This window comes from Cricetulus griseus, chromosome 2 (genome assembly GCF_003668045.3).
Source record: "Cricetulus griseus strain 17A/GY chromosome 2, alternate assembly CriGri-PICRH-1.0, whole genome shotgun sequence".
In the NCBI taxonomy this organism is placed as follows: Eukaryota; Metazoa; Chordata; class Mammalia; order Rodentia; family Cricetidae; genus Cricetulus; species Cricetulus griseus.
Genome location: NC_048595.1, coordinates 186,981,271 through 187,006,394, shown reverse-complemented (window position 1 = coordinate 187,006,394; position 25,124 = coordinate 186,981,271). Strand labels below are relative to the sequence as shown.

Below are 25,124 nucleotides of genomic sequence, written 5' to 3'. Positions count from 1 at the left end.
GTTCAAATCTATGGAAGATTGACCAGCATGAGTATAACAAGGCTGTTAAGTATTTCCTATATTTGTTTTAGTTGATTTGCAATGACTTTTATTCTGAATAAAATTTTAAAATAAATCTAATTGTTCTGATGTTAGTGAAAAATTGTTTGTATTTATGTATACATATTAATCTAAAAACATCCATGTTTTACTGTATAATTATATTGATTATAGGATTCCAGGTTGATGGGAGTTTTCTTTCAGCCCTTCAAAAATGCCATTTGATTCTCTTCTAATTTCTGTTGAAAAATAAATGACCTATGCCAAGAATCCAAGAGATAATGCCTTGGTTACTACTTTACTACTGAGGGGGAACAAAAAAATCCACTTAATAACAGGTGAAAAATTACAAGCCTATAATCCCAGCACCCAGGAGGCAAAGACCTCTGAGTTTGAGGCCAGCCTGTTCTACAGAGCAAGTTTCAGGACAGCCAGTACTACATAGAGAAATTCTGTTTTGAAAAACAAACAAACAAACAAAGAGAAATATTACACCATACAGTCAAAGGACTAGTAAGGAAATCTTCACAAGAACATTATCATTACAGCTGAGAGTTGGAATAATCTTCACATATTTTTATGCTCTTTTTTTTTCCTGGTAGTTCTCCTTGTATTTAATTTCCAAAAATGTACTGCTCTATGTATGAGTACGGTTTTTATCATATTTATCCTTCATGGTTTCTACAAACTGTGACCACTGTGGCTTTATGTTTCTTGTTGCCTCTGGAAAAATTAATTTTTAAAATATAAAAGTTTTGTGTCTTTTAAGCATATGTTTTTCAACTCCTTTGTCTTCATTTCATCAATCTGAATGGTTTGTATTATTATCTCGTACTTAGTATGTACCACATCCTATGAAAACACATTTTCAGTTTCTTGATTTCACCTATGATGTCTCTAAGTTCAAAAAGCTCATGTTATTATTTTTAAAAGTAGATTTAATTCTTGGGTTAAGTATAAATCTTTCGCCACTTAAGATATATAAATTGCATTTATTTTTAAATATATGTATGAAAACTAATGCCTTGATCAACTATGAGTTCATTGCTGTTGTTCTACACCTGTTTTACTCTCTAGTTGCTTGTTCTGTTTTTTCAGTGTTTTTTTTTTTGGTTAATTACAAAAAAAAAAAAAAAAGATTCAAGCAGTGGTAATGATATCACTAGCAACTCAAGACAAAGTTCATGTTTTTCTTTGTTAGTTTATTAGAAACGCATTCCAGTTGCTTACTGACATGCTGCTAATGCCAGATTAAACGGCCATAATTTACTTGGATGTTGCGCTTGCACCAAGTTGGATTCAAATCGTTTGCTCCCTTCCTCCTAAATCACAACTTTAGAATCTATTGTGAGACTCTGGGGGTGTTTACTGAGCTAGCTTTCATAGCAGGCTCTCAGCTCCAATATTTTGTTAACTGTAAATAAGAGTTCTGTGTTTGCCTAGCATTCGGGCTTAGCTTATTGGCCTCCTGGGCCCGAAAGCACTCAGCAGTCCACAGATGCCTTGCTGAGAAGAGTTTGGGATGTGTGTGCTCAAAACTCTCTCTGGGATAGTTGCCGAAGAACTCAAATGTGTTGAAAGCCCACTTCACATTCTCAGGTCTTCTACTCCTCGGCTTCATGCTCTGCTTCTTAGCCTCTTTGTTGTGCAACATTAGGAATTAGCCCATGAAATGGAGAACAGAATAATTTACAGAATGAAAACAAGAAATGAAAAAGGAAAGAATATGACTGATCCTAGGTATGGTTGAGGAGAAGTTTTTTTTTTTTTTTTTTTTTTTTTTTTTTTTTTTTTTTTTTTTTTTTTTATAGATAAAAGGGAGACCATAGCCAGAAGCAGGGACATCTGGGAGAGTCCAGAGTGAAGATGTCCCTGACCTGGGCCATGTGAGTAGAGAGGGTAGGGGAGAGCTAGAGAGCAGAGCCTACCAAGAGGGGCAGGCTGGGCCAAGAGACTGACCAAGAGAGTAAAGGATAGACCAGAAAAGGGATACTTAAGCAAAATGGCTGGATCACATAGCTAAAGGCAACCCAGCCTCTGGGCTGGAGAATTTTAAGGTAGAGGGAGGCATATGCCAGCCATTTCCTGTAACAGGTGGGGACTGAGGTATGCTGAGACAGCTTGGCAATCAGTGTCCTCTTTGGTATGTTAATGGGGCCCTCAATTAGCCATTCTTCCCGGGTTTGAGACTTATCACTTCTATGTCAGATTCACTTTGGCTTTTCATTTTCTTTTTCACTAGAATTCCTCCTGGATTTCTCATTGTTCTGATATGTTTTTACTAGCTGTTTGGGGTGGATATGTGTGTATTTTTGCCATAAGCAATTTTAACTTTAGCAAAGCACTGTAATTGTTTTAAGATATGTGGTGAATTATTAAATAAAAGCCTGTATTATAAAAATACCAATTGGTCCACTAGTATATCACCAACATGCAGATTATTAGCACTCTGATGTCAAAACAACTGATCAACATTATCATTGTCAGGAGGTACTCAAATCAGTTACTGGTTCTTTTAAAAGGATGTCTGTAGTGTAGTAGCAAATTTTCTTTTTTCCCCCCAAAGAAACATACAAAAATGATTATTTGGCTTTAAATGACTCAACTTGAATGTAAATTATAAAAGTACGAATGTCATCTGTTTTTATTCTAAGTTTATTCACACACAAATGTATTGGTCTGAATATATAATTAAAAATACTTAAATAACAAATAAAATTACTTTTAAAGTAAATAATTCATGTAAAGTAGCAATTCTTTCTGGTTTCTGATATTTCTAGTAAAGCAAATATGGGAAAATATGTAATCAGTTAGTGTATATTTGTTTGTGTGTGGCTGTGTGGGTGAGTGTGACTAATGAAGGGACAAGTTCCCCATTTTGGCAGCCATAACAGCCGAACACGTGCTTGTCTGACCTTGCCTTGGTCACTAGGAGGTTAGGTGCCTGCCTCATGGCAAGGAACCAATCAGAAGTTAGCTGGTGGTGCTATACTTTACGGCTCTGGGTGTGCTTTACAGACAAGTGCACAGCAATGATTCGCAGAGCATAGCAACCGCCCTGGGAGGGCCTATGGGCCATAACAATCAGTTGACCGATCAACACAGGGCAAGCCCTCCAAGCCTAAAGGCACACCAATCCTGAGCCTGTGTGTACCCCTAGACACTCCCCTTACACTGCCCTATAAGGTCTCTATGCAGACGATTCCAGCCGTCTTTCCTAGCCATCTGCCATGGTGGGTGGATGAAAGACCCGAGCTAATATGGGGTTAGCTCGTTAAACAACTATAATAAAGCCTCATGCTGTTTGCATCAAGCTTTCGACTCTGCCTGGTGATTGGGGTGACCAAGGTCCTGCTGAGATCCTGGAGGCCTGAGCTTCCGGGGGTCTTACACTGTGTGTGTGTGGTTGCACATGTATACACACGTGTGCGTATGTGTGTTCATGTACATGTGTGAGTGTGTGTCATTGTTCCAGAGATCTTGAAGTATTCTGTGCTATTAGGTAGGTTTCTGAACAATATAGATTATGCAATATACTCATGTAGCATAATAATGAAAAGAGATAAGATGAAGAGAAATGAAGACTGTTATCTGAAAAATATGGGCAACCTCAAGTTCAATGGGCAGTATTGTTAGATTGGATCTCCCTCACATATATATTTATAAAATCAACTTTATACTTTTAGCAAAAGTGATGAAAGAAAAAAAAATCCAAACTCCTTTAAATGAGCTTCAACTTATTGGATATCAGAGAATATTTTAGCCTATTGACTTACCTATTTTTAATTCATTGATTTTATTGACTCCAAAGCTGGTATTGAAATCCTAATATAAGTCAGTTATATTCTGCAATTCAAGTAATTTTGACATTGCTCTGTTTCGAATATAAAATAGCAATAATCAAGGTAACAAAGATGAAATAAATATTTCTAAAATTAGTTCTTCTGTTTTTACTTTTGACAAAGGATAGACTTTAGTTTACAATGTCCAGCAAAAACAAACATTTACTTAATGTGCAATGGTTTTTCCCTCACAAGTTGAACACCAGGACCCCAGAGAACTGGTTCTCTAGAAGTGAAGTCCTTGCAGTAACTACCAGATCCTGTAGTTTTGAAGTCTTTGGAACTTGCTTTGGGGAGGATCTGAAACAGCAGGTGAGACAGGAGAGTGTAATGAGAGATTCCTGGGGAGTTGGGCAGAAGATAACAAGCCAGTAGGAATGCAGACAGCTACAGCCAGGCTCAGGTGTTTTAGCTGTTAAGTAAGGACTTACCAAAAAGAGAATTAAAGGTAACTGTATCACTCTGGGGCAAAGAAGTTGACTGCATTTTGTCAATGTCATGATGCTTTATGGTAGGCAAATTAGGAAGACAGAGAAGTAAATAATGCTGAAGGGACTTTTAAGACAGGCCACCACTAAACTGTCTTTATTCTTGTTTAGAGGGAAATATTTGAAAATAAAATAAAAGCTTTTTCTACATTCAGAAATAGGTATAAAAGGCAGAATTAAAGGTGACCATCTAAAGTATATGATATAGAATCTAATTTGTTTTCTTTTAGGAAAATGCAACAAATTTAGAATATTTGAAGACAGAGGGAACAAATGAAGCTGAAAAGGTGTCTATGTTAAAACCATAAATCAACATATAAATTTATGGCAAATATCTGGGATGGGACCATGACCCCTGTTCAGAATAGACTTTATTCATACATGTTTTTAGATGTACATTCTGGCTTTAATGTAAGTGAAATCTGGTGTAGGTAGACCTGGCCAGGATCTCCTGTTGTAACTTCAGTCATAAATAATCAGACATGAAATCTGGTTTTGAAGGAGTAGAATGTATTAAGGAAACACTCCAATGAAGAGACAACACCAGCAAAGTCAGAGATTACACTCGGATTGGAAATTGCTAAGTGTTAAGCATGTCCCTTGCTAAGCACATGTTTTTTTTCTTTTTGTATAATCAGTGTGAAAGACACAACACTTAGGTAAAATATTGATTTCAAAATGGGATAAATCCATTATGTTCTAGGATACCAGTGGCAAATCAAGTTTTCTAGCAACTCCTCAAATTAGAAGACATAAGCATCTTTATAGCACTTTGTAGCACATAGCTTTTTAATTTTTTTATAGTGGAGAGAGGTTGATGATGAATTTTTCTTCAGTCCTTGCTTTTATTTTGATAGACTCACTGTAGTAAAATTACTTTTCTTTTAAAGAGTGATGGCACATAAATCTTGGATGGGTTGTGCTTTCAGATTGGGTACCAAGCACACTCAAAATAATAGAAACAATGCATTCTAATTCTGTAAATAGCCCTGCATTCCTTATACAATGGTCGCTTTTCTTTTCTTTAGGTAAGCTGGACATTTCAAAATCTACTCAGTGCAGAGTTGACAAATGAAACCAAACCTGGAAGTCCTGGAGTCCATAGAAAAATGATGGGCCCTGAACATTTCATTTGGGACCAACTTTTCAGAAAGGAGAGGAGCTTTTTAAATTTTTATTTTATTTATTATTTTATTTTTCTGCATCTGTCTCACCTGGAGCCTGCTGCTGTGACAAATGAAGCCACAGAGTTACTGCTGAGATAAGAGCACAGAAAATATTTCCCCAAACACAGGGGTTCTAAACTAGTGGAATCAAGTATAGTTATGCCAATACTGTGATGCTAGGTGGATGACAGTTGTGATCCCTGTGAACCATGGTACCAGATGGATGCAAAGGCAGTGACCCAGTTTCCAGAACAATAAACAGCTGGAACAAGTGATCTGAACTCTTTCTGGTAAATTTCTGCAAGAGACTGCTCATCCTGAAGCTAGGGCACATAGAGTAGGGTTGCTATGGCATTTCAAAATCAATTGGTTTTAAAAGCAGGGAGATAATGGGTTTAAATCCCACCTCATTATTTCTTCATGCCATATTCACATGCCACTGAGGGTTTTGGCTTATGGAGATAACTGTAAAAATCTAAAGAGATTACCACAAGTATTCTATGAAATATACACAGAGCTCCTGGTTGATATGTTTTGTTCTGTACATGCTATTTCATCTTTTACTGAGCAGGAGGTGCTATGACTATATACAGCTGGTCATTCTCATTTTCCCCAGAAAAATCTCTATTTATTCCAATAATACATTCACACTATAGACCAGTTATAGAAGATAAATGAGTAAAAAAAAATAGCTATTCACAATAGCTCTTGCTTTTCTAATGAATTTGTGAACCTTTGGGCATGGTCTCAGGTGCATTGGTGACTCATTATAAGGTAGAGGAGAGGCTGGCTCATGCTTTGTTGGGTTGTGGAGATATACAGTTAATGCCATTATATATTTATATGTTTTTAAATATCCATCACAACACTTCTGTTAAAACTTTATAGTATTTAGTCTATTTTCAATAAATACACATGTATAGAATATATATTATAAAATTCAGAATATTTATAAAAATGAAGAATTTATAATGGTATCCTACACCTTTGTCACTATTATGAAGTTTTAGGTTCACTTTGGTATATATTTAACTCCTCTTTCCCCTGCTTGTACTGCTATTCTCTGACATGTTTTAATATTATTCTAAAGGCATATAGTCTGCTGTATGTTTCATTCAGTATGCATACCCCAAATGTGCAGATATTTATTATGATGATCTTGTGCTATTGGTTGTTGTTGTTGCCCAACATATTAGCAAGGATACAATGGTCATTGCCACTCTCCTCACTCGGCCATGCTGCCCAAGCATGACAAGAAAGAAAGATGCCAGAAAGTTGCCCCCAAAGCCAATGACCCAGTAAGCAAGTCTGAGGACAAGGCTAAAAAGAAATGATCAAAAGGTAAAACTCAACTATCTAGTCCAGTTTGACAATGCTACTTATGATAAACTGTAAGGAAGTTTCCAACCATAAGATCATTTCTCCAGTTGTGGTTTCTGAGAGACTGATGAAACACAAATAAATAAAAGACCCAGAGACAGATATTGGTGTATTGGCATCTTGCCTTTCTAGCGAATTTGTGAACCTTTGGGTATGGTCTCAGGTGCAGAGGTGACCCATTGTAAGGTAGAGGAGGGGCTGGCTCATGCTCTGTTGGGTTGTGGGGAGCATCAGAAGGGCAGAGACTTTTTCTTCTGGAGCACGAAGATGGCGGTGATTATTTACTCCTATTTGTGTAAGTGCTTTCCTAATAAATAGCTATTTATCATTTATTCAGGGTCTGGTGGACTCATTTAAAACACACCTTCATATTGGGGTTCAAGCTTCAAGCTAAGGAGATCAGAGAGCAAAGCCATCAAGCAAGTAAGTCTTACCTGTACCCAGCTGAAATGGCAATCCTATCTCCAAAAATTCTCAGAGGCAAAAGTCTCTGAATTCCTGTCTCTTTTTCTTTTTATTCTTTTCTTTGCCCATCCATATCCTGTCTCTACCTCTCTAGTGCTGGGATTAAAGGCATGTGATCCCAGGCACTGAGATCACCGTAATGATATGCCTTTACTCCAACTGGCGAGACCCGCCGCCATGTGGGCACTCAGAATAACACATAGAGTACCACCACTGCCTAGCTCTAAAACTAACTACTATGGCTGTTTTGCTATTTTGATCTTCAGTTGTTTTAATACATCATGAACAACAACATATCATCACAACTGAGGAGTCATAGTTTCCTGGCCCAAGAAGCCATCCAGGAGCTACTTAGTAAAGGACTTACCCAGTTGGTTTCTCAGAACAGAGCACAAGTAATTTATAGCAAAACGACAAAGGGTAAAGATGCCCCACCTGGGGTGAAATGGATGAACAGGGTCAATCACCTGCATATTTTTAAAAATAAAACTACCTCATGGAATATTTTATTATAAGTGTTAAATACATTCAAACTAAATGAGTTTTTTTAAAGGTATCTATCTATCTATCTGTTTGTCTGTCTGTCTAGCGTTTTTGCAGCAGGGCTTTTCTGTATATACCTCACTGTCCTGGATGTCACTATGTAGACCAGGCTATCCTCTAACTCAGAAATTAGTTTGCCTCTGCCTCAAGAGTTCTGGGATTAAAGGCATGAGTCACCATTGCCTGACCTCAAACTAAATCAGTTTTTTTAAGAGAGAGAGAGAGAGAGAGAGAGAGAGAGAGAGAGAGAGAGAGAGAGCTTGTGTTAGTGTTTGAGCATAGGTAGATGCATGTGCTTATTGTGCACACATCAGAGGATAAGGTGGAGCATCAGTTGTCTTCTAGCTTAATGAAACAGTTTCTTATTATACCTCACTATTCATGTCAGACTGACTACCCCATGAGCTCACCACATTTCGAGTTGATTTTTCTGTATTGCATTAGGCACTGTAGAAAACACAAGGAATATAAAGCAAAGCCTTTCTTCTTAATGTAATATTGCCATTTAAATGATAAAAACACGACACATTTCTTTTTAATGGCGTTTTTCCTTTTATTCAAAATAGATCTTTTTCTCACATAATTTCTCCTGATTATACTTTCTCTGTACTGTATTCTTCCCAGTTTTTTTCACACCCCCTCTCTCATTCAGATCCACCAATTTCTTTCTGTCTCTCATTAGAAAACAAATGTTTGTAAAGATAATAAAAAATAAAATATTATAAGGTGAAACAAAATCTAACACATTGGAATAAAACAAAACAAATGCACAAACACAAAAGACCAAAAGTAAAGGAACTTAAGAAAAGGGACAAGAAACAGATACGGACTAGTTCATACATTCAGGAACCCCTTAAAAACACTAAACTGCAAGCCATAATATATATGCAAAGGACCTGTAAGATAAAAAGAGATAAAAAATAAATTTAAAAGTATATAAAGAAAGCAAAAAAAAATAAATAAATAAGATAGAAATAAAGACATGAAATGACATCATGAGACAAGGAAACTCCAAAGATGCTTTTGCATTCATTTTCTGTTGGCTGTCTACTGCTGGGCATACAGCCTACCCTTAAGAGTAGTTTATTTCTACAGTGAGATTCCCTTCAAGAAAACTAAATTTGAATTTGCAAGTGGTTATCATTTAGAGGTTGCTTCTAGGTTAGGGATGTGGGTATGTGTACAACTTTGCACTCTCATCAGCAATGGAGAAGTTTTCTTCATACTCCAAATCCTCACCAGCATAATCTGTCATTTATTTTATTGATCTTAAGAATTCTGAGGGGTGTAACATGAAATCGAAAAGCAGTGTTGATTTGCATTTCCCTAATGATTAAGGATATTGAACATTTTTTAAAAGGTCTTTCTCAGACATTTGTGTTTCCTCTTTTGAGAATTCTCTGTTTAGATCTGTAATCCATTTTGAAATTGGGTTATTTGTTTTCTTGATATCTAGTTTTCCTGAGTTCTTTATATATTTTGGGCATTAGCTCTCTGTTAGATGTGTAGCTAATTAAAAATATTTTCCCGTCTTGTAGCCTGATGATTTGTTTGAATAATAGTATCCTTTGCCATAACAGAAGTTTTTGGTTTCATGTGGTCCCTGGACTACATAGCAAAAATAACTTTCTCAGAAAAAGTAAACTCAACAAATAATAGACAACTAAGAAAATTGTTGCATTTGCTAGTTGTTATTAGCACAGCATGTATAAGACAAAATACTGTCCAAGAAAAATTATAGTAGTCAAAGATACTCATAAAAGATTTTTATCAGAATTCTTTCCACACGAGGAAGATCTTTGGTCACCCAGTTTTGCTAACTGGCTTTACTCAGTGGAATTGCAAAGTTGTGAAATATCATGACAACAGGGACAAGGGGAAACCAAAGTTTCTAATCTTCTCAAAGACACTAGACTATAGAGACACTCTGTTCTGTCTTTTGAGACAGTTGTATTTCAAATAAATGAGGTGAGTTTTACGGATAGCAAGAGTTTGTTAAATAGGTCAATAGGTCATATACTTCAAAGGGGAAAATGAAGAATATAAAATTAATCATGTCCACAACCTCAGGTTGTGGAGAAATCTGAGTAGAAATTATTAAGCTAGGTGAACTTTAAGCCATGTTATTACTTTACAACATTAAATATCCTGAAATTATTTACTAATGAATGGATAATTTCTTAGTGATTGTGATTTCAAACTTTATAAACTCTAATGCTAATGTCTCTGTCTTTCTTCATAGTTCAACTATACTAATAATGGAAGATATGAAAACAATTAAATATGATTACAAATGAACATGAACATGGAAGCTAATGAATGTGTATGTACTTTAAGATACAAAACTACTGACAAGATTATACTAGTTGCAATGCTACAGGAACCTCAACTTCATTGTCATTCTGTAACAAAAGGAGACAAAAAGTACTGGAAAAAGTAATTTTCCCAAGATCCACCCTAAGGAAAATAAAGGGAAGCTTTCTATCTCTAATTCCTTCCTGGATAGGAAGGCAGTGGCAGAATACAAAGGTCTTTTGTGGACACTCCTGGTTACAGTGAGACAAGAGTTGAGGCAAGCCTATACTCAGGTGGTCTTTCACTAGAACATCATGTGCAATTACTTGAGAGGTGACCTGATCTGGTATCCCCACCTCTTCTGGGCTGTCATCTTCATTTATTTTTCAGACTCACATACAGCTTTTCTTTAAGTTGGCTAATGTGAGCTGAAGAAAGGAAGCAGCTTGACAGATGACTTTATCATCCCAGGCAAACATGCTACCATTGGGCTCCACCACATTTCTCTCGTATTTAAGTTCTTTTCTTTATTCGTGATAATTGATAAGTACAAACAATGAAATTAATTTAGTATTCTGTATTCTGCATGATATAGTGCTGACCTGTCAGACAAGATAGTCTTGCTGGTACAGTAGCGGCATGTTTGTTACTGGGTGACTAGCTTATTTTTAGTAAGTTTGAGGCGTGATGCAAGATAGGAAATTTCTTGCTTGGTACTGTAGTCATGGGCAGGGAGGTCATGCTCTAAGGTAGAACCTGCTATTGTTAATTTGTTAAATGCTCATACTGACAAAATGCCTTACTAATGTTTTTGGGTGTCTTTTGCTTGTTTGTTTATTTTCCCAGGCAGACACTCTCTAGGTAGCTACAGCTGCCTTTAACTCCTCATGAGACCTAGTCTGGCTTTAAGATTGTGGTCTTTCTTACATGTCTCAATTTCAGGAATGCTACGATGTCATCCCAATGTAGTCTCACAGGACTGGGCACCTTTCTGAAACTTAGCATAACATATAAAGAAGATTGGACATCTAAATATTAGAGAGAAAAGGAAAATGTAATGGTTTCTCCTGTTGTGTGATAATAGGTTATAATAGGTATATAGTACAATCTCGGAGGTAGATGGGCTGAGGCAGAGGGATCTTTAATTTATGGCCAGCCTGGATTACAGTACAAAACATCTATCTTAGAAAAAACAAAACAAAACAAAACAAAATAGACCACTAAGAAAAATACACGCATTGGCCCAGTTATATCACAAAAATCCATAGCCTAATTAGAATAGCCTAATTAGAGATTAAGCACTATTGAAAGTGAAATTCTCAAAAATTTCAATTAAAGTAATTTTGAAAATGTAACTGAAATGATAAAAAAAATCAACAAGAACAAAATGGTTATAAAGAGTAGCATTCTCAAGACTTTGAGTTTAAACCTAAACATGCAGAAATATATACCTATATACATGTCTATATGTTAAAATGCAATGTCATTGTCATGTTGGTTACCATACATTTGAACTTTTTAAATTTCCCTGAAAAATGTATCTTTGACATGGATACTTGAAGTATTACTTTTATAAAAGTATTACAGAATTATCAATATAACTAGTATAATATGAGTCTATTTTCATAATAATATCAAATTTGCAGAAGTAAAATGTTTTTATTCATTATTTTATAGGTCCTTTCTCTTTTATGTAAATTATCTTTTTATGTAAAATAATCATTCCAGACAATAGCAATTATTACTTTCCAAAATAGAACAATCTAACAAAGATTGAAATTTTAATAATTGACACAAAAATGATGAATGAGCCAGGAGGCAGAATACCTCCTATCGAAAAACTGTAAGCAAAGCATCACTGGATACCTTCAGAGTTCACAAAGCAGGGCTGTATACTGACTTATGTTCTTTATGCAAGAGCGCATAAAGCTTTAGGATGGATGAAGGATGGAGGGATTGAGAGAAGGAAGAGTGGTGCTGGTAGAGTCATGGAACATCTAATATTTTGCTTTTAAAGATACATATGACAAAAAGTTAACTTATTTTTTCAACTTATTTTTGTTACAATTACTGTGAATTTCTTGGCTGTTTACCAGTTAGAGCCATCTTTAGGAAACATTAAACACTGCTATACTTATTTTTGTACTTTTACACCATTTAACACAGTGATTTGTAAATAACAGATGCTTGTGTCTCCTTGTTCCCTGGGATTTAAAGTGAAACAAAGATTTGTAGGAGACTATTTAAATTTTTCCTAATTGCTATAAATTTACTACTTGATAAATCATATGGATTGAATGAAACAGACAACATTTAAAAATGCATTTATTCATTTATTTGTATGTGTGTCTTTGTGTGTGCATATGTACAGTATTCTGTAGAGTCAGAGGACAACTTGTGGAAGTTGGCTCTTTCTTTCTGCCATGTGGGTTCTGGGGATTGAACTCAAGTCCTAAGGCCCTAATTTTGTGGTGGTGTCTTCTTTCTTCTTCTTTCCTCCTCCTCCTCCTCCTCCTCCTCCTCCTCCTCCTCCTCCTCCTCCTCCTCCTCCTTCTTTACTCTTTCCATGAAATACAACAGCTAAGGTAACTTAATCTTTTTCGTTTGTTTGTTTTTGTTTTCTGTTTCTTTATGTAACAACCCTGGCTGTTCTGGAACTCGCTGATTAGACCAGACTGGCATTGAACTCACAGAGATCCACCTATGTCAGTTTCCTGTGTGCTGGGATTAAAGGCATGTGCCACCACCACCTGGATAAGCTACCTTATTTCAAGGACAGAAGTTAATAGTGTCGATGGAGGATTTGAGGGGAAAGCCTGGGCTTCAGTGAGGTAATAGTGTAGATGGAGGTTTTGAGAGGAAAGTTCCAGGTCCAGTAAGCACCAATTATACTCAGTTACCTGTCCCATGGAGATGTGAGTAAACATGGAAAGCAGACATAGGAGACTTATCCAATCAGGACACATTTGGGAAAGAAGCAGATAAAGAGAACCAGTGACCAAGTCCATCAGAACGAGAGTTGAAGCAAGAGGCTTCCTAAGTAACCTGCTCTGCCCAGAGTGTTGTACCATCCCTCACTGGTTCAACTTTGGTCCTGCAGTGTGGAATGAAGATGTCTGAATGACTGAGCTGACTTTCCATAGATGATCACTCTGCTCTGGTGAGCAACCTTGCCTTCTTGGAAATGTCTTCATATGTGACCATCTGATGGTGAGGCTTTGCTCTTCCTCATGCCAGGTGATTGCAGGTTTAGGACAGTGACTTCCCTGTGTATTCAGTCTTGCAAAGAGGGATGAGGCAAGTTAGTAGGCATTCAAGCTGCAGTGTGAAACAAAGCTAAAGAGAAAGACAAAACTGAAGTCAGAGGCACAGGCTGCCTTCCTTTTTCAGATGAAGTTGGGTCCAAGTAAGCAGTCAGTACCCTTTAGCTAAAGCATCTTCAAAGGACCTACTTAACAGTCAACTTATCAAAAAAGTTAAAGGAATTTAAAGATAAAGACCCAGCTTTCTAGGCTGAGGGTGCTGGGACTCAGCATGCCCTTTAGAACAATTGCTTTATCCTGTAGAAGGACAAACACACAGGGATGCTTCTGTTCTCAGCCAGTGTCTCAGGAGGTTAGTGACAGCTCTTGCATGACAAATATAGTTCTTTCTCCAATTCACTGCTGTATCCCGGGAGAAGTTCCATCTAAATCTGCATTTTTAGAACACACACTTCTGCACTCATGTCTGTATGACTAATGACTAATTGAGGTAGTAATACCTCCTAACCCAGAATCATTGACAGAATGTTTTGACTCAAAGGAAATTGCACTTATTTATTTTGCTTTTCAGATATTCCTGTTTATATTACACCTGGCTATGGGCCATTTTAAACATACAGAGAACAATTCATCTATCAACTAGATTTAATAATCCAACTTTTCTTTACTCAGATCCCAGCGTTCATGACGCTTATAAGGCATTGGATTCTCAACTCATCTAGACCATCAGTCTCCATGGAAACCTGGTAAAAGCTGAAGACTTTGTCTCATAAAAATCCTATATGTATAAAACGATATACTCTATGTATTAGATACATGCCCACCACTGGAGGTCTATGTGATCTTCAGGGTTCATGTTAAGAAACATAAAGGCCATCTATATGTGATTCACTGTGAATACAACTCAGTTTCCATCATATAGATAGTTAAAAGAAATGAAATGATTTTATAAGCACAAGGTTTCTGGGCTAATTTGAAAACCCAGTTTCAAAATTGTGGCAGTTTTTAAATAAGATAGTTAAAACCATTATTTAAATAATTGTTTTTCACACTAAAGTAGACATCCCTATTTCTCCAAGTAATGAGAAACTTTGTGTTTCTCTGAGTATATGGTGTGGTGCAAGTGTGTGTTTTTGTGTGTGTGTGTGTTTATGAGTGAACACGGGGAATAAGAGAGAAGAAAGATTGCCAGTCACAGTAGTTCTTTTTGCATGCTCAACTTAAAAAACACATCTTAATTTCTATATTAAGCTTCTGTGGGGTGCATTCAGAAATAAATAGAAAAATTATTTCTAATGGAGTCCATAAAGCTTTTAAATATTATATAACAAAATTTTATCCTTCAAAACATATCCTGAAAGGCTTGCTGAATTTACCTTCCCCAATATGAATTGTCATAGAGTTAGGGCCAATTTGAAAGCTGTGTTGAATTTGCTCAAGTTCTTTTTATAAGGATTCGTCAAACAAATGTTCTTTTACTATCCTAATAGTTGAACACAGTGTACATTTTTTCTGATGTATAAAATGATTCCAAGTATATCCTATACTTATTGTAGTACTGTATAACTGGGAATTGTCCAAATTGACTGGCATGTAGACTGTGATTCAGATTAAAGGTTAAATAAAATATGGTAGCTTCAGAGCCAGGATGTAGCTTTTTGGCAGAGTGCTTGGTAAGCATATGCAAGGCCTTGAGTTCCACCCCCAGCAGCATGCACACAAAATATGTGTTAATGTCAAGAATATGTGTTATTAAAATTGAATAGTGACCTTAGAAACTCTTTAGCATACAGTATATGGGCAACTGTCATTGCTAACTTGACAAGATTTAGAATCATCCAGGAGACACACTTGTGTATGTTTGTGGATGTTTGTCCAGACAGGATAAACTAAGGTAGGAAGACCTGTCTTGGAATGGATAGTAAAGCCCCATGGTCTCAGACAGAGTAAAAATAAAAACTAAACACAAAGGAGCACTTTGAAATCAGCATATCTCTCTCTCTCTCTCTCTCTCTCTCTCTCTCTCTCTCTCTCTCTCTCTCTCTCTCTCTCTCTCTCTCTCTCTCTCTCCCCTTCTGCCTCTCCCTACCCTCTCCATCCCTCCCCTCTCCCTACTCTACCCCCTCCTCTCTGCTTCCTGACTGGGGTGCAGAGTGATCAGCTCCTTCACGCACATGCAAAGGCTGTACCCTCAAACTATGGCTCAAAATGAAACTTTTTTTCACAAGTCCCTTTTGTCAGGTAATTTCTCACAGAAACAAGAAAAGACCACTATGCATGGGCAATGTTCCATTTTTAGTGAGAGGTATGTTGTTACTGAGCATACTTAACAAATGCTATTCATGGAGATATTTCAAAACAAACTGGATGGGAGTATGTTATTAGTGTTGTCTTCTCTTACTGCCCTTCTCAGACAGCTCTGCCTATGGTATTAGGCAGTGTGCTTGTTCACTATAAGTCAACTAATTTCGGTGATAATTCTCTCTCTCTCCATATATATACATATATGTATATGTATGTGCATATGAAATCATATATATATTTAAAACTAAATATTCTGTATAGGTATACATATATACTGGAGGGTGATCTGTGATATTTATCTCATTAATCTAATGTCAGGGTTATTTCCTTCATCTGTAAAATAAAGACAACCAGAATAATCAGTTCCTGAAAGTTAAGGACTAAAATAAAATGCTGATTGCAGATTAGTTCGACCACAACGTTGAAAGACCAGCCCTGAGTTCTAAACACTGTCCTTTAACACTTCAGTGCCACTTTACCTTTTGTCTTAACTGACCCCACTTCTATTCTTGAAAAAACAAAGGATAGACTGGAGTTATTCTGTTATTCTTCTTCTGCCTGAATATTCTTTATATCTGTATCTATTTTGAGATCCCATCAACTATTAACTATTTATTATATCCTAGATACATTTCTTTACCTAGTTGCCATGGAAATAATAACAATGATTAAAATGTGACTAGAATTAGATCCAGAGTAGACGAGGAATTAAAATTCAAAGAAGATTTTTCTTACTTCATAACTCAATGAGGGCCTAAACTTCTCACTTGGGTTAAAATTTCATGGAATTTATTGTCCTCTACACTGAGACACAATTCATGCAGAAATGTGTTCTCTAAAATAAGCACACTTTTTACAGCATTTCTAGAAATAGTTTGTCTCAGCTTAGGTTGCTGTGACAGAAAAATCATGAACTGGGCAACATAGACAACAAAGTTGTGGAGAGGCAAAAATCTAAGATCAGGCCTGGCCTATCTGGCAGCTGGCAAGGACCCACGTTGTACATCAGCATTTTCCTTTAGTGTCTTATTTTTCCTGGGTCACACACAAACTCCAAATCTTTTTTTCTTGTGAGAAGGAAAGAGCCTTATATTGAAGCTTTCTTCTTATGTTCTCATTAATCTGAATTACCTCCTAAACTCCAACCATCTAATCTCATCTCATTGATGAGCAGATAGGCCTGAAGCAGTGGGGCATCTAAACCTGCTGTGCAAGTTATTGGGCATGTCCCTAAACCCATTCAAGTCCTTCAGGTTAAGCTTGCAGGCTCTTTCCTGATGCAATAATTACCAATCTTTCTGTAGTGAGGGTCAGCCAATGACCTGTCTCCAACACTTGGCCCATCTTGTGATTAAGTTGTACTTGCTGACATGATTGCGCTATACAATCTTTCTGAATTAGTTAGCTTCAGCTGCTTTTAAAAGCATATTGTACACTGGTGTTTCTGGGACAGAACAGAAGAAATTTCATTTTCACTCTTCAAGATATGGTAGTCTTAAATCAAGGGGCCAGCAGGTTGTAGACCTCTCCTCTTAGCTAGCAGACACTCACTTGCCTACTTTCTCCTCACCAGACCACATCAGAACTCTTCAGCTTTGAAGATATCTGTGTAGATGTTAAAAACAGTACAGACTCCAGAGTAGTTCTGGAAATGAGAGCAAAGCCTTTGAAAGAGCAGTTTAGAAACTTCATAGCCATGGGAACTGCAGTAAATGGAGAAGGTTGGGCTGAGTCATGGGGCAGGGCATGGCACGTTTGTGAAGTGGCCTGTTCACAGGATGTTTCTGAAGCCTGATGCACTCACACTTCCTTTACAGCAGCCTATAGGGTAACAAGGGAAGTGAGGCTAAGAGCTGACAACAGAGAAGGAAGGGCTCTTTAGCAGAAGTAGGCAAAGTGGACTCGCTCTCACAAGTTCTAGCTCTTCACACCATTTCTCCATGTCTCTGTGACATATTTTCTAATTGATATCCTCATCTGACATTTTCATATTTGAACCTATTCTTTGTTCCTGAGGATTGCAAATTTAGCCTGATAACCTATTCCATAATTTTCCACTTCACAACATAAACAATGTAATTCCCCCTAGGCTGTTAAAAGGAAGACAAACTAGAGGTTGCAAGTGATTTTCTTTCATTCTGTGATTTCATGCTGGAGTAACCATTTAGTAATGCTTAACTAGGACTCCGTAACTCATCTTGTTAACAACTCAACATTTCCTAATTCATTCAGACAAAAAGCTAGCAACATCATGACACCCTGCAGGCCCACTGTGAGCCCATCCAGTTGCATCGTGCACCCATCACCCTGTAACTCATTTGTCCAGCCACCAACTCTGTGCCTTCCTTTTTCTCTTAGGTATTCAGTACTTTCCTGAAAAATATCCAGTGCATTTATTTACCATGTATATTGCCAAATAGAACACAGTCCAACCATGAAAGAGATTTTAATCTCTTTTGCTTCATAGTGAATCTAATAGTCAGTTATTGTTGACGGCAGAGATATGATGTAGATAAAAGGGTAATTTATTCAGGAAGCAAAATAAGTTCTATTATTATTATTACAAATATTAGTATAAGAAAATGAAGTAGTGGCAGATTCCTTTATAATACTGGCCCTTTTGCTTTAATATGAACCTATTGAAAACACCTGACTGTGTTCATTTCATTCCTCCTACTCTTCTCTTTGTTTGGATAGGATTGTCGTTGATGGCTACCACAGTATTGAGTCATTTAATTTGCACTGATCACACTTTCCATCTCTTCACAATCATACTGTTATTTTAAAAATGAAATCCTGACACTTAAAAAAAAGATGAGAAAAAGTGAAGTAGAAAATAGGAGAGGGAAAGGAAAAAGGTCAAGTTCTCACTCTTTCCGAGTTCTTGACAATGTTAGTGCTTTCCACCCTGTCTTTTCCTGGGATGCTGTCCACCTCCCTGCAGGAAGACCTGGGTCCAGACTCCTTTTTGTAGGGAGATCTCTGTATCTGAACATGTGAAAATAAGTCAAGGAGTGGGAGCTTTGGAGGCTACACAGACTCTTTCTTTCTTTTCTGAATCACAATGTTTCGTTTCATTTACAAGAGGAAACTAAGACACACTGAGAACATGTGTTCAAGGTGTTGTCATCACTGGCTACAGGAATCCTTTGGTGCACTTCCATGTCATACATTTTCATAGAAACTGCTCTCTGAAAACACAGCTGAATAGCAAAGACTTGATGCTCTCAGGGCATGATTGCTTCTTGTTACTGTAACTAGAGGGAGAAGGACCAGACAGCACAGCAAGGGGCAGGTCATCCTTGACAGATGTCACAGCATGAGGCTGAAAAAAATAGAAAAGGAATCAAAACAAAACAAAACAAAACACCTCCCCCCCAAATCAATCATGGTTTAGAAAAGGGGGCTTCATTAATGACTGCAGAATATACAGCTTTGTTTACACACAAAGAACTTATTCTCCACACTCTTTGCTCAACCTTGAAAACATAGGCTCATTAGTCAGAAAGAATCTTCTCTAATTATGCTTCAAATTAGCAGCTCCCTTGGAATGTGGTCTATCCCTTTTCTTTGATAACATACAACTCAAGAGGGATTTACAGAAAGCGACATGTAGGAAGTCTCACTGTTATTTCCTTAAGCAGTTCGTAACTTTGAAAATCTCTTTCCTCCTCCCTGATAACTTCAGAAAGGAAACATTTCAGCTGAGCCCTTCTTCCTACAGAGTTGAAGATAAGGCAGCCTTTAGTGAAAGCAACAAATTGAGCAAGTTGGTGTTTAAATCTACAAATGCATTAAAATGGCAGTAACTAGCATCATTACTGAAGTTTAAAAGCCCTTCTTAGGTACCTTATTTCTGCTGGCCTTCTCTCTGTGAAGGACTATGAATTAGATGCATGCAGTGAGCTGCCATCAAATTTCCATCATTTATTGCATAATGAGATTCTGCCAGTTTGGCCATTTGGAATCAACTGAGAAGCTTAATAGCTCTTCCTGCTTGATACACACCTCTCATTGGGACTCAAAGCAAAAGTCAGAATTAAATTCTACCTCGAAGATTTATGAAGTTGTACATCTGTGTAGAGAGCTTCAAATCTGCAGGCAGATGTCAGCAATTGCTCCTACTATGGCCAAGCTCTGATCTTCAATTATACAAATAATAAATGTGTATTTTATAAATAATATGTATGCAGAAGTTAAAGGAGCTATATCAAATATTATTTAAAATATCTGGCAACTTTAACAAGACAAAGAAAGAAAAAGTAATTCAATTTCCTAGTATCACAAACACATGCGCACTTAAATAATGTTTTTTTCAGATGGGGAGGTGCCAAGACCATATTCCTCATATGCAATTGTCCCAGGGCACATAAGATTCATCTTGTACTCTGGGTGATAGTGTATGATGGTAAAAGGATACCTATAGCAAACTGAAAATTTACATGTGTGAAGTCATGCTGCCCCTCTCAGTGTGTCTCAGAGAAGAAACTTAGTCTTTCAGGAATAATATGTGACATGTGTGGCCCATCTAGGAATGTTCGGCAGAACATGACCCTGTGGTGTGTATTGGCAGTTAGACAGTTGACTATTAAATGTGTCACATAGCCATCTACTCTTCTATACAGAATACAGACATCTGTGATATAGAATGGGCATAGAAACCATCTACCATATATCTTACTATTGCTATAAATTCTCACTTAAAATGATTGACTTAATTATTTCTCCTCTTGCTGTGGTAAAAAAAAAATAACCCAGATAAAAGAAACTTAAAGGATGAAATGTTTATTTCGGGTCATAGTTATAGTCCAGCATGGTAGAGGAATCATAGCAGTGGGAGATTTAGGAGGCTGTTATAGCCACAGTCAGAAAAAAAGAAAGAATAATTGTGCTGAGCTAATTTTTTCCTTTCTATGTGCTCTACAATCCAAGTCCAGGAAATGGCACTGCTGGCTTTACAGTTAATCTTCCTACCTCTACTAACCTTTTTAAGGTAATCCCTTACAGACATGGCCAAATCCTGACAAACTCAGTGTCCTTCACAGGCATGCCCAGAGGCAGATTGTCGGTGACTCTAAATCACATCTAGTTGATACTTAGCATTAACCATCATAACTCTACACCTTATAGAGTTGACAGTCAAACATTACTTTTGTGCCATCACCTTCCAACCCATGTCCCCATAAACTCAAGTATACTGTCATGACTTGGCATGTCTCAGCTTTAACCCACAACAGCCATGAGGTTCTACCTGAGTGGGGGTGTGTGGACCCGGAAGCTCCTAGCAACCCAGCGACGATAAAGACCAAACACAGGCATCTTGTCATCTTTAGAGAGCTCTCAGTTCCACGCTGTAGAACTAGAGTCATTTCTTTATTAGCCATCTTTTCTGCTGTTCCTTAACCATCCTGCCATGACCATGAGGGAACCATCTCTCTTTGTTCTCCTCTCTACTTGCTCTCTGGTCACTTGCCCCTAACTCCTCACCTTGTGTTCTCACAAGTTACTCACACATCTCTCACATCCGCCCAGGTGAGGGCCTATCCAGATGCTTAGGTCCACAGAGATGCAAATAAGAGGCATATTACCCTGAGGCCATGGTAAACAATAGTAGCCTTACTGGCATTAACAATACTATAGTGGGCTGGAGCTTTCCGGTGCTCCATGTTTAGTGCAACCCAAGGCTGGATCTCAAAATATTCCATAGTGGAAATATTTTGGTCCCCCACAGTATACCTGTAATGCATTTAGTCTAACTTTAAAAGTCCCCGTAATCTGTAACTGTTCTAAAACAGTTTAAAAGTTCAAAGTCTCTTCTGAGACTCAGGAAATCTCTTAACTATTAACCTCTGTAATATCAAAATGTTACATATTTCCAATATATGAAGGCAAGGAATAAGTACCCATTTTTGAAAGGGAAGATTCAGGTATAGCAAGGAATAGTATGACCAATATGAAACTAAAACACAATATGACATAGACATCTGGAGCTCATAATAGCATCATCTGAAGTCAAATGGCTAGGACAGCCACTTTTTCTCTGTTGCTCATAGTATAAGCATATCTATCCTATATCTTTGGCAAGTTCCTCTCTAGGCCTGTAACTATCCTTAGTGGATATTCCATAGTATGGCATTTCCAAAATTCAGGGTTCTCTACTACATCACCCTTATAGTTTCACTCATTGGCCTCTTAAGGTCTCCTTGCATCTAAACTGATGCTGCCACACATTGCCTGACTCTGTGACCTGATCATTCTTATGCCATTAAGGACTACGAATCAGTGTCACGTGTATGATACTGTCATGTTCTATTGCCATCTTGGTATGGAACCTGGTCTCATTAAACCACTGATATAAAGGTATATGTACACTTCAGTGGCTGAATCTGCAGCATCATTTTCCTGGGCAGTTATTTCAAGCAGTTATTTCTGAGTTGGAGCTTTTGATGCATGGAGTCTTCTCTTCAGGAAAATTTCTTTTTTTCTGCCAATGATGAGAATGGTGTTTCTTTTCAACAGTTACAGAAGCTTTATCTTCATCACTCTTCTTGTATGCAATGTTGAACTTCTTCACATAAATTTCTTTGCTGAAATTCACACTTTCTTTATCTTTTTGTCCTCTCTCACTATAAATCTAAATTAGAGCACTGGGAAGGAGCCATTGCCACAGCTCAATTGCCATCCTGCCTTGACTTTCCTCTGTCAAACATGTTAGTTCACTGGTTTTAAGTTTGGTCTTAGTCAAGTTCTCAGGATAAAGGCAGAATGAAATCAAAATGTATTATGGATTGTCTCTAACCCACCTCCTGAAAGAGACAATGTTCCCCACTGACACTGTCTAAGCTGCGCTTTCACTCACTGTTTTTCTGCCTGCATTCTTGTCTTCCAAGCTCTGAGGAAAATAGCACATCAAGCTCTGCTTCAAACATTTCAAGGACACTTCTAATTCAAAGTTCCAGACTCTTCTATCTTTCTCCCACAAAGCAATCCCTCCCAAAAGCCCAAGGAGTAGATGGTCATATTAATTGTAACAGTGACCCCCAATCTTCAGACCAATTTTATGTCTTAGTTACCTTTCAGGTTGTCATGATAAAATGTCCTGACAAATCCAACTTAAGAAATGAAGGGCTTCATTTTATCTCACAGTATGAAGATACCATCCACTGTGGCATGGAAGTTACAGTGACAGGAAATTGAGATGGCTGCTCACATTACATCCACAGCCGGGAAGCCTAGAGAGAGGAATGTTCATGCTGAACTAGCTTTGTCCTTTTTATGTTGTTTAGGGCCCAAGCCCAGGAAATGGTGCTGCCCACTTAGGGTAGATCATTCCACCTCCATTAATCAAGACAACCCTGCAAAGGCGTACCCATAGACTTGTCTTCTAGGTAATTCTAGATTCTTTCAAGTTGATAACCAATATTAAATATCACAATATTAGACAATGGTTCAAGCCTACAGGTATAGAAAAACATTATTACACAAAATCTTCCAGAAATTCAGAAATCAACTTCCAGAAGTTAGACCTAGGTACATCTTGAGAAATAATCTTTCTTGGCAATGATCAGATTTTGAGCAACCTGGTCCTGAAAAATTATCCCATTAGCTATAGTATGTGATCTCCACTCATTAAATGGAAAAAAATGCTTTGAGACCATTATCAATTAATAAAAACATTCTCTACATTTTCCTCATGGTGACACTTATTATAAGATTATTATATTAATGTGTAATTTAATTAAACATTTGCTTAGATTATAAATTGATTTTTTATTAAAACATTATAAAAATGTACTTTCACACATTCAGATTTGCATTTTTATTTATAAATTTTTATGCTAGCTGCTCAACTCATTTATTCTAAGATTACTTTAGTATGAAGGTTGTAAAACCTAGGGCATCTTCAGCCTTATTTTACATTTTTTCTCCTGTGATATTTATAACCATAGAGGCTTATCTGAAAATGACTAGGCAAGCCACTTTCATTCTTTCCAATTGTAACATGGTTTTACTCTTTATCTATTTGTGTTTAAAAAAATAGATTTGTGTTTCACCAAGAGAGTTATGTAGACTGCTTTAAAAACACATACGTAAAAAAAATTACATTTTAAATTTTCAAAAAATTTTGAAAGATAAATATTAAAAACTAGTAATTTGGCAGTAAATTCTCACCTAAGTTATATAACATTGCACATAATACTTTTTTTGTTATTTTTAGTCTTTAAATGGCAAACATTCTGTATGAATAAATTACATTAACTGTTGCTGCCTAAACTTCATTTGAAATCTTATATAACTTGTATTATATTATACCATACTTCCTCTATGAAAACCTTCAGAATCCTGCATTTGGAATCCTGAATCACTGAAGACATAAGGTGTGGTTTATGGACCATACTTTTAGAGCTCACTGCCATGTGCATGCTTGGTATTTCTTATTTATGGTATTTATTTCTATTTTAAACAGTTTAAACCTTCTTGTTAAATTATGTATATGTGTTTCTCTGTGTGGGTATGTGCATGTGAGTGTAAGTATCTGCAGAGGCCTAAAGAGGGCAACACATGCCCTGGAGTTGAAGATAGATTCAGAGAGTTGTAAGTCAGTTATAGTTGATGCGAGGAACCATACTTTTGTTCTTTTCAAGAGATGTACATGTTCTTGACTACAGAGCCATCCCTTTAGCCCCTATACATTCTATTACTAAATTACATGTTTTATACAATTTTTTTCAATGTTAGATAATACACAACAATTTACTTAATAAGAAGATCCTGGGGACAGATACATTTACCCCTATCAAATCAAACTTTGTCACTTTGATTTTAATGACTTTTTTAATATTAGTTTTCTAAATATTTTACATTTGTCTTATGATTGCCACTTTACAAGTGAGACACAAATTTCATCCGATTTTCAATCTCTATGATTTATGGTTCAATTACACTGAATAAAAATTGCTTTTACTCCTTTATTTTCTTTTCTGATTATGTTTTCCCCTCCCCTATCTCCTTCAAGTTGCTCACACCTCTCCTCCCAGCAGAATCGACACCATCTACACCCTTAGGAGAAAAAAAAAACCAAAGCAGACATCTAACTGAAACAAAAACAAAACACACCAGAATAGAAGAAAACAAACAGAAGAAAATGAGTAAAAGGAAAAGCACAAGAAATACATCTAGATGCAGAGACACACATGTTCACCCACATAGGAATCCCATGAAAACACAAAACCGGAAGCCATAATATATATGCAAAGGACCTATAAGATCAAGAACAAACAAACAAAAAAACAAACCCCACAAAAACCATAACAAAACATTATGAGACAAAGAATCACA

The 25,124-nt window shown here is 36.8% G+C and overlaps 1 pseudogene; it reads left to right on the top strand.

Moving 5' to 3' along the window:
• Positions 1-6,770: 6,770 nt before the first annotated feature.
• Positions 6,771-17,580, top strand: LOC107980023 (annotated as a pseudogene).
• Positions 17,581-25,124: the final 7,544 nt, after the last annotated feature.